The 18,593-nt window shown below is 27.4% G+C and overlaps 1 protein-coding gene across 1 annotated transcript in view; it reads left to right on the forward strand.

Moving 5' to 3' along the window:
* Positions 1-18,593, forward strand: part of Nmdar2 (glutamate ionotropic receptor NMDA type subunit 2) — a 334,557-nt gene that overhangs the window by 100,087 nt on the left and 215,877 nt on the right. The window lies entirely within an intron of this gene.

The raw sequence follows: 18,593 nt of genomic DNA on the forward strand, positions 1-18,593 counted from the left end.
TTCCCTTATTACTTAGAGCAAACCCTTCCTGAACAAAAAGAGCTTAACAACACGGTAGAAATAGAAGAAGAAATTAATACTCTCACTTGCTCAATAAACAAATCGATAGAACGAGTTACTCTCGAAAGAAAGACAAACAAAGATATTTCTTTACCAAATAATATTCGCGAACTTATTAAAATTAAAAATCAAATTCGTAGGAAATGGCAACAATCTAAGAATAAGTCAGATAAATCAAAATTAAACCGCTTACAGTCCGAAATAAAAACTGCAATTTCAGAATACAATAATGAACTATGGGAGAATAAACTTATCGACCTAAACCCTGAAGACAATTCCCTTTGGAATATGTCAAAAATTTTACGCAGAGATCCAGTAGATATAAAAAAAATTATGACTCCTTCACAAGTGCTAGTTTATTCTTTAGAAGATAAAGCAGAAGCTATTGCCGATAGCCTCCAAGATCAATGTACAATTAACTTATCTTTAATAAATGTAGACTTTAAAAACAAAATAGAAAAAGAAATTAGAACTACTCTAGGAAAATAACACAACCAAATAGAACCAGTAACGTCAATTGAACTAGAAAATATTCTTCGATCACTAGCCAACCGCAAAGCCCCTGGAAACGATTCCATCCCTAGTAAAGCTTTCAAAATCTTTCCTCCTAGCGCTATCAGTTTTTTTCTTAATATCATAAACGCATCATTTAACTGTCTGTATTTTCCAACAGTTTGGAAACAAGCTAATGTGATAGTTCTGAGAAAACCCGGTACCGACCCAACTCTTCCCGCGAGCTATCGACCCATAAGCCTCCTACCCGTCGCGAGTAAAATATTTGAAAGGCTTATCCAACGTAGATTATTAAAACATGTAATAGAAAATAAAATATTACCCAATGAACAGTTCGGTTTTAGAACGGAACACTCGGCTACGCAGCAGCTGCATAGAGTTGTGAACCACATCCAGTCGGGCTTTAATAAAAAAATGACAACAGGAGCAGTATTTTTGGATATAGCCAAAGCGTTTGACAAAGTATACCATGATGGTATACTATTTAAACTTATAAAATACAAATTTCCATCTGAACTGGTCAAAATAATTGAATCTTTTCTCAAAAATAGAACCTTTAAAATTAAATTGGAAAACCATCTATCGAGTCCGAGACCTATTCTGGCAGGCGTTCCGCAGGGATCAATTCTGGGTCCATTATTATTTACAATTTTTACTAGCGACTTTCCCTCCAAGCCATATAAAAAAGTAATTACTGCCCTATTCGCGGATGATACCGCCATTTTATGCTCTTATAAAAACCCCCATCGTGCAATAATTCATCTTCAAAACAAACTCAACACTATTCAAAAGTGGTTCGATAAGTGGCTAATAACAGCAAATCCCAACAAAAGCGTCGCTGTAATGTTTAATCGCAGGAGAAAACACGCTTATGCTAATAATAATCTCTCTAAATTAAAAATGTACGATAAAAGCCTCGAATGGCAAAATTCAGCCAAATACTTGGGATTAACTCTGGACTCCAAATTAACATGGAAATCCCATATTAATAACATAACTTCAAGAGTCAAAACAACTCGTGCTCGTCTATATCCATTATTAAACAGAAAGAGCAAACTAAATGTAAAAAACAAACTGCTCCTGTACAAATCGATCATCCGACCAGTTATTTCATATGCCTCCCCCGTCTGGGGAGGTATACTTAGTCGTAATTATTCGAAATCACTACAAACGCAACAAAATATTGCGCTAAGAATGGCGACAAATGCCCAATGGTTTGTCCGAAACTCAAATATACATAAAGATTTAAAAATAGACACTTTACGCGATTATTTCGATAAACTTAAAGTAAATTACCATGACAGAAATAAAAATCATTCTAACCCATTAATTAAAAACCTTAATAAGGTAACATGAATATTTGTAAAAAAAAGTGCTAGCTAACGTAATAGAAAACAAAGTTTTTTTTTTTTTTTTTTACTTTTTTTTTTTTTTTTTTTTTTTTGCCCTAAAAATAAATAAATAAAAGTGAGAACCAATTAATAGATACCCAGGTAAATGGCTTTGGCCAGGAACTGGAAAAAAATAAATATTAGACACTGTTATAAATTTAAGTTATTAACCACGGTTTAAAGTAATCGATAAATACAACAAAGCAACGCATAATAAATTCTAAAATAGCAAAAGGAACAATTTAATAAATATTGTGTATTATTACCAATGCAATACAATATTTCGCTTTTAAAATATATGATATTTTTATAGAGACAGCAATGTCAATTGGACATATTTCTATAATACCTTACTTGGGCTACAATAATGTCCCAACTCAAAAAACAGCAGTTTAATGTTACTTATATCTGAATTAGTCATATTTAAATACATAAAACATTGGGAATATTTAAACAAATAACACTCATTAATATTCTGGACGGTTGAAATGTAAAGTCGTATAGGGTACAACTTCCGTTATTTTTAAACTTGACTTTATTTATTACTGTATAAATTTGCAATTAAAATAATGACTAGAAGTTTTCCCCTAGTCTTGACGAAAAAACGAAAATATCTGAGAAAAAAATATTAAGAGAACATAAATTAGCTTAGCACATTAATCGTCAAACTCAGTGGACAATGTAGTGATTATACTAGCCGACAAAACTACATGTTGTCAATTAAAAATCTTATGTTAACATCCTGTATAAACAAAGAGAATTCATGAAAATTAATTTTAACGGTAAGAGGAGAAATACTGTAACATAAAAAAATAAAGCAAAATGATCAAAGAAACTTATACAAAACTCCGAGATTTTTAATCTCAGCAAGCCTTAAATTGTACCAGTGTCTGTAGCATTATTTGTGTTATTGCAATTATATGTTAATATAGACAATAACACAAAGAGTCATATTAATAAAAAAAATGAAAGCACAAAGCCACTAATATACCGTTATAAATCCATTAAATTTATAATTAAATTGTGTAAGTTGAACATGTCAAATAAATTAAAAAGTTGTTATTTATATTTTAAATATAAAAAAATAATGTATATTATATATTGTATTCGGTTATCAGAGTTTAAATCAAAAACGTTGTGTATTTTTTACATAGTGATTTCATTTACAGTAAACCAATTTTATAATAATTTTAATTTATTTCAATATTTATATTTCACTTTTGGGCTTATTTCTGTTCTTTTCCTAATCAGGCTGCTTCTATAACATTAATGCACATTTTGCTAAAGATAAATATTACCATCAAAGAAGAAGGATTAAATATAATTTTAGTTAGTCAGTTGACTTTAGATAAATGCCATACTATGGTTACTACAATGAGAGTTAAGTTGAGTCCATTATTTGGACTTTGGGACTTAATCAGTTAGTCAATTATTTTTTTTCACTGTAACCATTAAATTAAGATGTAAAGTGTTATAAAGATAATAAAATTTCCTAAAAAGTCTTGAATTGCTTTCTAATTAGACTCAGTATAATGCGTCAAAACAAACAATCAACTTTATCTGCTTAAAAATAAACTTACGGGAGGCTTAAAAACCTACCTCTACATTTAAAGACCTTGGTTACATAAAGATTTATTATAAGTATGTATAATATATATTTAACCAAAGTTTATTTTTTTAAAAACAACGTAAAAACATCATATTAAAAATGCGCCACGAAAAAAAAGAAAACATAAAAATGGGTACATATTTTAAGAAGCAATGTGTATATTTATATATACATATGTAATAAATAAGTATAAAAATTCTAGGAATAAACCTATAATTTCATTAAAATTAATTATTTTATAATAATACTACATATTTTAACATAGTCTTCATTAAAGACTTTTTACAATATATAAAAATAAACAGACCTCCTCGAAAACTTTATGATATACTTATTTATTGCTGCTTTCATTCAGTTAAAATATTCTAAAGTGTTTTTTTTTCAAATAGGCGTTAGATACTAGATCTTAATCAAGCGAATAGATAAGATGTGCTATTATTTCCCATCGTAGATCTGGCAAAACTTTATTTCTAAGACGAGAGGGTCAAGCGTAAAGCATTCCTGATCCCTTCATGATTAAAGTTTATCGTTGTGGGCTACTAAACAGTTGGAAATAGTATCGTAGGCGTTTGTTGTATCTCATTCTAGATAATAATTCAGGAGCTTGAAACATATTTGATTGATTATATGCTTCAGAATTGAAATAAATAACTCAGATTTCAATTGTTTTTCGATACAGTTGTGATGTGTCATCTATAGAGCGAATAAGTCATGAAAAATGTTTTGATCAAGTATTATTAGTCGTAAAACTTAACGAGATAAAACTATATTCATTACTCATTAAATATAATAAATGGTAATTTTCGATTTTTAGTCCAACTAATTTTTCCAGTCGCAAAATATCGTAACAGCTTATCTCACTGTTTTTAAATTGGTCCAACATTAACAGGCAACTTATATATTAATAAGGATTAAACATATATTTTAATTTAAGCCTACGTTATGATTAACGTTTAAATTTTTGTTGAGTAAGAACATTTTAAGCTAAATCAAATTAGTTTTCCTCTGATAAATTGCTTTATATTATGCTTTTTTTAATACGGCCACATAGCATCGTCTAATGAAAATGAAGGTCCAAGTGGTTTTAATTACACTATCAGAAATTTAACATTGAGTATTATAAATATTAGTATATTTTTTAATCTCATCACGTGATATAATGTAGCTCACTCGAGAGTTGTAACCATATGCTTTGCTTTTCTAGTACATCATTTTAAATGTAAAAGCAATATTGCAAAATGTACACATATTGCTTTCGTAGAAACTGTAAAGTCATGCTTTTATGTATGTACTACATATATATTTAATGTTAACTTTTGTGAATAAAATTCTTAAGTAATCAATACTCGCACAATTATTTATTTTCTTAATTTAGGTATTTTCTTTATGTATTTATTTTTATTTCTGACGTTTTATTTATTTTAGTTAGATAGTTTGCAAAGATTTTAAAGATTAACTTCCTTTGACAATACCGTAAAAATTGCATTACGTATTTTTATCGCTCGCTGCACAATCTACGTCGGTATATAATCCATATTGTATTGGTATTAATATTTTATTTAACTTCGTAAGATATAAATTATTAGGCAATAAATTAAAATTAATATTTATACATTCGTTAAGGCTTTCGTAACCATGTTATACAAATAATAGACGATACATTTAATCCATTACAAATAAAAAAACATCTGACATCTAACGTATTAATATAAGATTGAATTTCATTAACCACTTATACCATGTTAATTTTTTTTTTAACATCGTAATGTATTTGTAAAATATTACGAATAATACGAAACTATAATGAAAAGTTTATATTCCGCAAAAATCACTTGACAACACATCAACTTAATAGTTTGACGGAGCATATGTATATGTGTTAATTTCAATATGAAAAAGATGAGCCTTTTAATATTTGATATAAAAAAAAAAGTTTTTTACACGGTATGGCATAATAGTTTAATTCAGAAACTATACAAATACCAAACCCCTGACTATCTGCGACGCTTATTACGCTCATACCTGGAAGTAAAAGCTATGTTGTTTCACTAAATATTGAGCATTCGATACCGCGTAAAATTCCAGCAGGAGTTTCTCATGAAAGTTTCCTCGAGCCATTTCTCTTTATCTTGTATACGAATATATCTTTAAAAAATACACGTTTATTTATGTATGCAAACGGTACAGCTGTTTTTAAAAGTGCAAATATATTTTTTTTTAATATTTTAATTATATCTACGAAACGTAGACGAAAATTGTTTAAAAGTAATAGGGCATTAAGGTAGAAATGGAAAACAAGCGTTAAATATTTTGGCTTTCACCTGGATTTTAAACTTAAATTTAATAAACATATTTTATAACTTCGCTCTCATGGGCTTGCCGCGATTGCGGTTCTTGGAAAAAATAAAAGCTTACTCTTAAAGGAAATATTCAGACACATTTTAACATATGCCTACCCGGTATAGAGTAACACTAGGAATACTATTTTTTTTATAAATCTTTATTCATTTAAAATATTATATAATATACATTTATACACCAATTTTAAATAACTTTATGATGGTCTTTAAATAGCAACAGTCATTTTTATACCAGAAAATATTTTAAAAATATATCGCGTGACAATATTAACCAATAATTCCATGTATCGGTGAATACGATATTATTATATTTCTTAAGAGGCTAAAGGTAACATATCCATCATTTTAGATCTTTAGTTAAATGTACTCAAATTATCACTTAATTTATTGTTTCATTTTTATATATTTTTCTTTTACTTAAATTGTAAAAGATTTAATTATAACCATCAACATATTAATTCATGTTCTGATTTTATATTAAATTGTAGCTAATACAAAATTGTATACACTAAAAAATGTTTATAAACCAGTGACATGTTTAATATATAATATATAATAAAATAAACGTTTATATAAAATAAAATAAAATTATACAGCCTCATCTATTTTACTAAATATGTTTATAAGCTTATAATAAGCTAAGATTAAGAAAAAACATACGTATATATTTAGTTAATCGGTTTTAAAAATATATTATTATAATATTGTCTTTAAAAAAATAAAAACTTGGTGAAAGTTTTTCGATCAAGACGAAAACTTTAATTTGTAAAACGATGGAAATTCATTTACCTTTTTACATATATAAAAAAGACCTTTGGAGATTGTTTTGCGATCTCAACCCTGCGGGAGATCTACTTTAACAAAGAACAATCGCAAAATTTACATTTTAATTTAAATAACAAGGGAATATACACCCTCTCGCGAATTTTTGCAGGAAAAAATTACGATCGCGCGAATTTGCGAAAAATATATAGCAAACGTGAGGTTGTGGGTGTAATTGAAGAAAAAAATCTCAAAAGGGACAGGAAATTGCCGTTGGTGCTGGATGGGGAACACTTCAGATAAATGTTAGTATGTGAAGGGTTAGAACATGGCAATACGAGATTTTTACATTTCACGCTAAGGTCAACTTTGTAACGCTCGCTTTAATAGTACATTATAAATGTCTAAAGCAATATTATACAATTTGAACTTGAACTATTTAAAGATACATTTGCATTGAAATATAAAAAAAAATTGAGCAGGTTAAAAAATATTTATAATAATCAATTTTTTATATATTATAGAACATATGAACTTCTCGCATATTTTTTGATTGAACCTATCCTGAAACAAAAACATTTCATGAAACGTCCTTAGAAATTGCTTATATAATCTTGTCACGTTTTAAGAAAATACTGAAAAAATGTTCATTTCTCGTACCACAAAAGAAAACCCTTATATATAATGTCTCCGTTTTATAAGGGAAAATGTCATTATTATTTCATTTTTTATACGTTTAACTGTAAATTATTATTGAAAAATGATAATTTTAACTATTTTTTATTGCATATACAAATATATTCGTAGAATAAAATCATTATATTTTATCTTCAATGTCGCTTATCGCTTTTCATAATTTATTTTATTTTTATATAAGACAATATAATATATACTATTCATGTTCATGTGAATATTAGGCACTTTTCACGCGAATTCACAACTGACTCTAAATTATTCATAAAACGATATTGAAATATTTTTTCTGCTTGGATAGGCAGAAAATTTGTCTTATTGCCGGGTGATTTATTGAGATTTTTGGTTCTTTTGATGTAACTGTTCGTAGTGAAACAAAGACTTGAAAATTGAATGTGGTTATGGCTATACAGGTTGGTATAAAAATGTATTTCAATAGGAAAATTTTAATAAGAAAAATCTGAACTTAAGCTCTATTCATAAGTAAATGATAAGATCATTAAATATTTATTCTATTTCATTTAAAAAATAATATAAATAAATTCAAGAAATTTATATTTTAATATAAAATAAAAGTTTTATTCGTTAAATAATTATAAAGTGTAATCCAAATACACAGTTTTGTAATTTAAAGTAAAGTATTTTTCTGCGTAAGCGTCATTTTATTTTTTTACAATATTTAATATATTTATGTTATTTTTTTGACAAGTTTAATTTTAGCACAAGTCGTTTAAAAGCAATATTTACAATTTTACACAGTGAAAAAATAATATTAATGTATTTTATAGTAATATATTATAAAAAATATTGGATTCAAAATTGACAAAAGTTATTTAAAGTCAAGGTTTAAGTTAAGCTAAGATGCATAACTAGTGGTGAATAAATGTGATTGACAAAAAAAACATGGTGTGTTTGGCAGATAATTGGAGTACAAAAAAAACAGAATTTACATTTCTTTCACCTATTGATATTATACTTTCAGGTATTCAGCTATTATTATGCTTTCAGTTAATTAAGCTTCACATTTATATATAACAGAACAGAAATTAGAAAAGGATTCATAAATTTATGATAAAATTTGGTCAAAAAATAATGAAAAATAGCAGTTTTCTTGAAAAAAAATATTTTTACAAATTTAATAAAGGAATTAAAAAAAAAATTGTTTTTAAAAACTAAACATTAATTATATTGTGTTTATGAAGAAAAATATAAGACTTTTAGGTGTAAAAACACTTTTATATTATCATTATAATTATGATCATTTTGGAATCTATGCTGTGGTGCTGAATGAGATGCCTTCATATAATGGTGATGCCACTAAATAGCGCAGCATTCGAAAGGCGCAGACTCTCTGATAAAGCAGTATCTGAAGTTGCAGTCAATGAAAGCGCTTTAAACGCGTTTATTAGAGCTCGTTGTGATGAATTGGTGCAGGCACTTTCTATTGGGGGGTAAGCCATATTGCATAACTCTAGCGAATGCAAATTCTGGGGGCCGTTAATTGTGAAGATGTAGCCTCTTCAGGTGGTATGGTACTTTAAGAGGGGAGGGGACTTTGGTGGCGCAAGTAGCCATAGGGTGGAGCCCTCGTGGTAGATCTCACCCCTTCGAGTTTATCTTCTGTATTCAACATGGGTAGTAACGCAGGAGACCATAAACTCAGAATAGAGGTGGAGCAATTCGTTGGCGCACAGCTAACTATGCGAAGCCTATAGGATGTTGTAGCTACGGGTCGTTAATGGACCGTTGGGTAAAGGCCTATGCTCGACCATAAGGAGTGGATGGAAACATCCAGAGTACTTTTAATTCTTTGCCCTTTCTCATCGGCGACTCAAAAGCGATTGACGCTCATATTTTTGTCTCCTCTAAAAATATAAAGAAATGAAATTCTAACCTTTTAATGATTCATTGCGATTTACATTGATGAGTCATCCCGTATCTTGCCACGTGCAGAGGACATACGACGGCCACCATAATAATGTAAAATGACCTGTAATATTAACAAAAATCAAATCATGTTTTTTTCCAAGATTTTTCGCACACATTTTTTAATGAATAAAATTGTTTTTTTTTTTAATAATAATAATTTATATAATATGATATTTAGTATTATTATCTTCAATATAAAACAAATAAATACATAATTATGTAAGGTGCACAAATTAAATTAATTGCACTAGGATACAAAATGAGACATTTTGTAAGCTTAGTATCAAAAAGGAATATTTTAAAATTTTACGCAAAAGATCTTATGGTTATTAGAATAGGCAAGAATTTGATATTTGTCTAAAAAACAGTTTAAAATTTAAATTAGTAATTTTATTTATTAAAGGTCTTTTGTGAATCAATTAGACTCAATAGCCAGATTTGCTTTTAAACAACTCATATAATATATTACCATTATAACATATTTATAATTTGTAATAATAATAAATCATTTTAATAATTACTTTTAAACGAAACACTTCTTAAAATAGTCGAATACAAATATATTTTATACAGCATATACAAATATTCGAGAAAATTGAATACAATTACTATGGCTTTATTTAGCGTATCTAAAATTTTAATTTTACAATATAGGCTTTTGAAACAGTAAAATATAAGGGGCTAATAATAAAAAAAATCTAGTAAGATAGATTTGAAAATCTTATAAAATGCAACACAATGATAAAAAGCTTGGAAGAGATTTTGAAGTGAAACATTATTATTTGTAGATATTTATTTCCTACAGTTATGCGCCTTTTTATACTAAATAAAAATCTTAATTTTGATTCAATAAAAATAGTTATTGCTGCTACTCTTCTTTTTTTCAGAAAAAAAAATAGTCTATCAAAAGGTATTTTTATAGACTATTTTGCACAATTTAAAAAAAAAATCGTTTTTTCACATATGTATGTATTACACCTCATTAAAAAATCTTATTTTATTTTGCTGCGCTGCTCTGTCAAAAATATGATTTTATTTATTAAAATATATCAAATGCTAACGATGCATTAATATTTTTTGCTAGTGTATTAATAGTACTATTTCGAGTTTAGGGGTTTCAAACATAATTTACATATAATAAAAACTATACTAATAATATGTTAAAATTTGCGCCAAGTTCGGCTTATATTAGAAAGTCGCCTGCGGGGTTTAAAAGTTTAGTGAGCTCGATTATATTGAGTACATGCAGTTTTGGGTTTATGTTGTAGTTTTAGGTAAATTTCAATTAAAATTCACATACTAAAAATATACTCGTGTTCTAATTTAAAAAAATCGATGTAGTTTTTTTAATAATTTCTTTAAATCTGATTTGAAAATGACTGTTATTAAAATTATAATATATTTAGGAAGAAACCAAAACTTTAAATATTTTTCCACACACAACAAACTGCCTGATTTTTGCGACCAGTGTCAAAAGTTTTTTTCTATAGCAATAAGTATCAAAACACTATTGCCAGCATAAACCTAAAATATTTTTTAAGAAGGTTTTTATTTTTCAAAAATAGTATCATCCCTTTACGCGATTCAACAATTTATAACCCATATATGTATGTACATATATTTTAAGAAAAAAATCCTCATTAAAATGTAAAAGCTTCTTAAATTAGATAATTTATTATATAATTGCGCTTTTATTTTGCGCCAAGACACTATAAGGTGTTTTAAAAGCTACAAAGATGTTTTCGCTGTTTATAGAGAAAATTAGATTTTATTACCAACCTTTTACGAAAAAGCCTTACAAAGGCAAACGTGAATTTTGTTAAAATGCTGAATATGTTGACAATTTCTATAACACGGCGTCCCTAATTAATATGTTGCTAATTTACAGTGTTTATACATTGATAACAACGAAAGTAATAATAAATAAAATAAATATTAAACGGTATTGTATTCACAAGCAAAAATATCGTTAGGGTGATATAAAATATAACTCTTCAAATAAAGGATCGAACATTATTAAAAGTGCGTTTATTACGAGACTGAAAGTATATCTTGTGTTATAGATAAAGAAAAAAATCTGTTATACAGGATACTCTAATATAACTTGAACAAGAGTATTGATTACGTCAGAGGTCGGCAACCTATTTAGCATCAGAGCCCCTATATTAATTATAAATCAGTACGATATTTTAACAACGCTGATTGTATATGCTACTGGTTTTATTGTTTTTTTTTTATGTTTATAATTAAGTTATCTTACAATAATATAATAAAAACAAAAATATTTATATCAATAGTAAAATTTAAGGGAAAATATTTTCCATTAAAAAAAAGGAAATTGAATTTATATCAAAAAATTGTATATAGAAGTGAAGTTGTTTTCGAGGAGGATGAACTATTCGTTAATAATTTTATTTCCTAGAGATTCCTGTAAACGCGATAAACTTATTTTATCTCGTACTTAACAAATGACCGTAATAAACTAAAAGAATAGTAGCTTATCGTAATGGTAGGCTATTTATCTAGTTAGATAATCGAGTAATTTCGGGTGGGAATATTTCCAAAAAGTATGGAAGTGTTACAGATTTTTATTAGTTAATGATTATGCGCCATTCAAAAACAAAATTTAAAATAAAAGTAATAATATTAAATAATTTGATTTATATAAATACATTTGGTGCATTAATGGTTTTTTCATTGGTTGAAATTTTTTTCACATTGCACTATATATCTGCAATTTATACGACCGTTTCCGTTCGATTGTTTGTGGCGTTCAGATTGCATGATACGCGCACTCCCACAGCCAATATATGTATATATGAAACATAACCTATCTATATAATCTTATATATAATTATTCTAAGCCGACGCTTCCGGGCGTTCTCTTTAATTTAAAATGTAACGCTTTACGTTAAATTTCTTACCCTATTAATCGTATCGCTCTGTATAAACGGTGTTTAATAATACATGTAAACAAAGGAAATATATTTAATTATAATTAATAAAAATAAAAATTATTTGCCTAGATCAATTTTCAAACCTCCGGTAATGAATTCTTTTGTTTTTGATTCGAGGCTCTGACTGTCGACCAATGAAAAAAAAGCATTTAAATTAAAACAAGATGGACGATTTTCATTAATTTCTTATGTGCGTTGTTTGATTTGACTAAATATAAATATTTGGAGTGTAAATTAACTAAGTACGTTTAAACTATGAAAGTGAAATATATACATAGTGCGTGTGAAGATTCAAAGTGTACACTGATTAGACTATATAAACAATTATAAGAAAATCTTTGTGAAAAAATATTCAAATTTGAAGTTCCGTCGAAGGGCTCTGCGAACTAAAAGTGAGTTTTTGATTTTCAATACATCAAATTTATCATTGCTTCTGATTTAATGCAGATATTCGTTAGTTTTGACTGGATATAATACTCGAATTTCAAATAATTCAGGTACATTTTAAACATGAACATATAATATGTATGAGGATTGAAAGTTAATGTTGATCAAACCATATAAATGCTATTAAAAAGTATTTTTTTTATCTATTGATTTTTGGGGATACCATCTTTCACAACGATGCATGACAATGATTGTGATCCAAGCGGTTATTTATCTGAAAAAGTTTGGTTTATTATTGTGTAGTCATCTTATTCCGGCGCCAGTCGACCACACGCTGGAGTTCGCCGTAAACAGTGTGACCTTAGGGTACCGAGGGCTAAAACTAAAACTGAGGCAACACAAATAGTGATGCAATAAGGATGAAGCGCACCGAAATGCAATAGCATGCAATGCTAATGTATTGCATGCTATTGCATTTCGGCGGCAGGTAGTCATGAGAACGTTTCCCAGCGTGCTCGGGAGAAATACTACTGAGACTCTGATTATTAACATAGTACTACGGGGGGCGGACCCCGCTTATCTGGCCGTTAAAAGCTAGATGCCGTCCATTGGGTTGGACTCGTAGGGTCCAAGTACCGGTAACGGCAGTGGTTTGCGCAATGGATGCCAAAGTAGTTCACTCGCAGTCATCTTATTGCTTGTTTCTAAAAAATAATTGTGAACAATAAAAATTATGTAAGATAATTAAAATCTAAACATAATATTTACACAGAAAACTGACAATGATATGACATAATAATTTGTTAAGGATGCAATGATTTTAATTATTAAATTAATTTTTATAATTTTCATAAAACGTCAGTCATAGGCTCTTGACTTTTTTATTTTTACGTTTTTTGTGCCATATAGTGTTAATAAGTAGGGTAGTGAGTGAGTTGTTATATAAACCAAATATATTAAAACCATTATTGTAGCAAAAAAAAAAAAATCACCTTGATCGATCCGTTCCAAGCAACAATTTGCAGTATATTAGCCTACGGACAGCTTATAAATGTGTAGTTTCCTGGATGTTATCTAATAGACATTTTAAAATAATTATAAATATATGATTGGTTACCTGGAATAATCGATAGCCAGAATATCTAAGAGTAGGTTATTTTTAATTCCGATGTGGCAAAATATGTATCTATGTCATAGTATTTTTTTATCAATTTTTGTTCTGTGCAATCATTTCTCTTTCGGAACAGTTTCATGGTATTCAGTTACATCAAACTTATGTAGTATGTTATAAAAAGATAATACTTGCTGACAGTGACTTCAAGATGATATGATGCACTCTTTGTTTATATATATATATATATATACATATATACAAATTCTACGTTGTCGCCATAATATCATCAAATTGTTCTATCATTGCTTCTGAAAAATAATTCAAAACAACAAAGCTTTTATCAAGAGTTAGACATTGAGCATATTATTATTACTAATATAATCTATAAATAAAATTTAAACAACCCAAGAAAAAAAACGTTAGTTACCGTAGAGGATTAATTATGTTGGTTTGCATCTCTTCTTTAACTGATAAGTTTTCGCAACACATTATATTTTAAATGTATGCCATAAGTAAATGCTATTAGGTCTTTCATTGCCTCTGAAAATTAACTGTGAACGATACTGTATCAAATTTTTCATTTTTACTACCATGTCAATCATACCATTGTAATGTGTTTAATTATCTATGGTATGTATATCTTTAATTGGCAAATTACTGCTGATTGTCTTTTATCATTTGATCCTAGAAAGTCAAAAGTAATTTTGTTAGAATAACCGTGATATATTATTCATATAACCAAACACTTACTAGCTCACTCATAATTTAAAGTGTTTATATTATCTATAATTCCAATTGCTACATCATCTTCAATTAAGAATGTGTAAGAAAAATGCACTCTGAGTATAATATATTTCACTGTTAAATAATTTCACTTAATTGTGCGCGGCGTGCGTTTGACAGATGACAGAAGGGTTACCATATGAAAGCAATATTGGCAGTAAGGGGAATTCCAGTTTTGGCGCGTTTGAGAACAAACTACGCAATTCATTAAACTATTCAAATTGTAAAACATTGATTAAAATAGGTAGAAAAAAAGTTCTAAAAAAAAATCAGATTACAAAATATATTTTTTTTGTTTTAAAATATAGAGATTTTAAAAATAATATTAATAATATGGATTTGTATTACATTCTTCATACAAAAAAATGTATAATTAAATGTTGGCGACGATGGCAATTTAATACAATTTAAATTTGTATTTTTTAGAAAATTTTAAAAAATTTATTTAAAAAAAAACATTTTCAACAAAAAGTGGCAGAATCTTCTAATACTATTAATCGCGCTGTCACAATGACAGCACGCAAAGTTTAAACTACTAATATCAAAAACCCATAGGAATCCCATTTCTGACCCGTTCGAAAGGAATCTACACAAAGTTTTAAAACACTAATTTAAATATTTTTAAAATATAAAGTTTCAGAATAAATTTCAAGATATTTTTTTAACCGTAAAAAATAATTTTATATTAATATGAATTTTCAATACTTTTAGTTTATTTATATGTAGATTTAAAATATAGTTTGTCTAATATAGATTTCAAATATAGTGAAAACTTTTTGAGCTTATTTTATTTTAAAAAAATAATAAAATATTTATTGCTGCACAGAAAAAAACCTTAACTTAAAAAAATTGAAATATTTTTCAACAAAAATTGATAAAAGTCTTAAAATTATTAGTATTTTTAAAGCGCATATTATGTTTACCTTAAGGTGACCAGATTTTAACATGGGTGAAGCGGGACACTATTGACGGGGGGGGGGGAAGTAGTGAAGGGAGGGGGGGGGTCTTGCTTAAAAATGTTTTAAAGCAACAAAAAATTATTATCATAGAACGCAAAAATTGTAATGTAATATATATTTTTTTAAATTCAAGCATATATAAAATTTACAAATGTAATAAATATATATATATATATATATATATATATATATATATATATATATATATATATATATATATATATATATATATATATATATATATATATATATATATATATATATATATATATATATATATATATATATATATATATATATATATATATATATATATATATATATATAAATAAATAAATAAATAAATAAATAAATAAATAAATAAATAAATAAATAAATAAATAAATAAATAAATAAATAAATAAATATATATATATATATATATATATATATATATATATGTACATATATGTATAATATGATAAATCTTTAAAACCTCTATTTTTTCGCCCTTTTCTCATTTGAGTGAATTTCAATAGACTGACAACTGAGAGTTGTAGCATTCAGAGAGATACAGTATTCTTTCCAAAAATCGGGACAAATTGTTAAAATTCGGGACTGTCCCGCCAAAAGTGGAACGTCAACTTTTGGTTTAAAGCAATAGATTGGATGGTCGATATTTTCAGTGTATTGCTTCTTTTTAATTAGTAAATTTAATTAAAAACCTGCTTTTATATTTACAATAAAACTTATAAAAAACTTTTTTTAATTATAAAGTGCAGCTTATGGTTCAACTGTAATGTCTAAATAAAAAACTTACTAATTACTAAACGTTGAATTAAGGAAAAAATTGTGTTGTATTATATATTATTTATATCACATAGTAATATGTGAGACTATTTTTTTATATTGATAAAGTTATTTAAGCAAAAAAACATTATTTTAAGAAGACGGGCACTATAACACCTAGACACTAGCAGTGTTTGCTAGTGTCTTCAAGTGTCTGCTTTCTCCTCATTGGAGACCAACCTTATGTATTTAGGGCTGCAAAGCTTGCTGTAGAATCACAATCATGTAGCGATCATCCAGTTAATCGTTTTACTCGCTTCTTAGAACAATAACATATGTATACGCCTTTAGAAAGTGATATTTTCTTGATGAACATTTCCGAGGTCAAATTATGCAACGGTAATATTGTGACCTTATGTTGCTTTTTGTCTTTCGGTGATATAATGTTTCCCGTGACCGTTACGTAACATATAAACATTCATTCAATGCACCTGAAAATCCTAGCGTATTATTTATGTAAACCCTTTTTTCTAGTCGTAACAAGGGCTTTGTGTGGTCCCATTCTTTACACTATTGTCTAGTTTATCCTTATTGGTAAATGATCACTTTTGGTAACAGTCATTCACCCATCCCCCACAACACAATGTTTAGTTTCATTATTACATAGCTAAGTTTTAAACATAATCTTATATGATATACAATAATTAGTTTTATTATTAAATATCTAAGTTTGAAACCTAATGTTTGTTTTTCTATAAATATTTAGCTATAACAATCGACGGTTATTCATAGAAAAACAGATTTCAAAACAGATCAAAATTTTCAACCAACAAATTTATAATAACCCTCACACCGCTACTTGCCACCTGCAATTATAGTATATACACCCAACAGTTATATAAAGTCCACCCAATTGTTACCAATAACCAAAAAATCTTATTTCTTATAATATTGAATTTGCTTACTTCATTGAAATGCTGATGAAACGAATTCATAAACTCAATATATTCAAAATAATAAATTGTATAAAATTTCACCAAGTCATTGTGATATTGAAAAACGTTTGACGGCGACAAAACGCGATAAATCAATTTGTTTGAGGCGACAATAATTTATTGAAGCTTATCACTTTCAACTTTGAGAAATGATATATTGTCTCCTATACATAAATACCCTTACGCCTAACGAATTTTTGCGCTTACTGAGCAAAATGTGTTATATAATATTTTATACGTAAAATAAATATGAGCTGTAAAAAGAATATGACTAATCTAAAAGGGTCTTTCTTTTACAACCCGATACATCGATTTTTCCCGTTTTTATTCTCTGCGAAAATTTTATATTATATAATAATCCTAAGGGTATGGAATGATGATGTGATTGAGAATTCCCAAAGGTAAACATTCGCACAAAAAATATAACAACACTCATTTATATCACATACGAGACTATAAAAACAGCGATAAGCAGATATACTAGGTTGTAAGCTATCTCTTCGATAATGAAACGTGGACATTTTTTTTAATACGTGATTACGGGTCATAATGATATATTACTTTTATCTTGTCACATCCGAAATCTTAGCATTTCTAGCGCGTATAAAATATAAATCCATGCTATAAGCAGCGGGTCGACAACCCGCGGCTTGCGAAAGGATTTCGTGCATCACGTAGTTGCTGGATAACGATGTAGAAGTCTCTTGCCACAAAGAAAGTCTGTTTATATTTTAATAATTTTATTAGTAGAGTAGTTGTTTTTGAATACCTTGATTCTTTACATTAAAAAAAATAGATTAATATTTTTTCTGACTAAAAAATATTAGGAATAAATACAATTTTGTATAATTAATTAATTACCATTCATAACAATATCATTAAAATCTGTTCAAAACTATCGTGCAGTTTGATTAATTAGCGGTTTTCTTTAAGTAACACACTTTGGTCTACTGTTGTTCTTATGGTTTATTAATAAAAGTAATAGTACTATTTTGATTTCGTTTAATTATTTTAATAGTTTTGTATATGAATTGCTTATTAACAATAATACTTTATTTAACACTACTAAAATTACAGATTAATATATATTGTTTTATAAATACTATATTAATATAAAGAGCATAACTGATGTTTTGTCATAGGTGTTCCACAAACTCTAATTAAATAATACGCTTTAAATATTATTTATGTAAGTCATATTGTTAGAAGTATAATTAAATTTAATTTGTGGAAGTCTTAATTCTTTGATTGAAATAAACCGTTTTGCAAAAGGTTCTGCGTAAATAGGATAACGAATAATTGAATCAAAGACT

The sequence above is a fragment of the Plectrocnemia conspersa genome, unplaced genomic scaffold (genome assembly GCF_051122295.1).
Source record: "Plectrocnemia conspersa isolate PC_06_02 unplaced genomic scaffold, ASM5112229v1 ptg000014l, whole genome shotgun sequence".
NCBI classification, from domain to species: Eukaryota; Metazoa; Arthropoda; class Insecta; order Trichoptera; family Polycentropodidae; genus Plectrocnemia; species Plectrocnemia conspersa.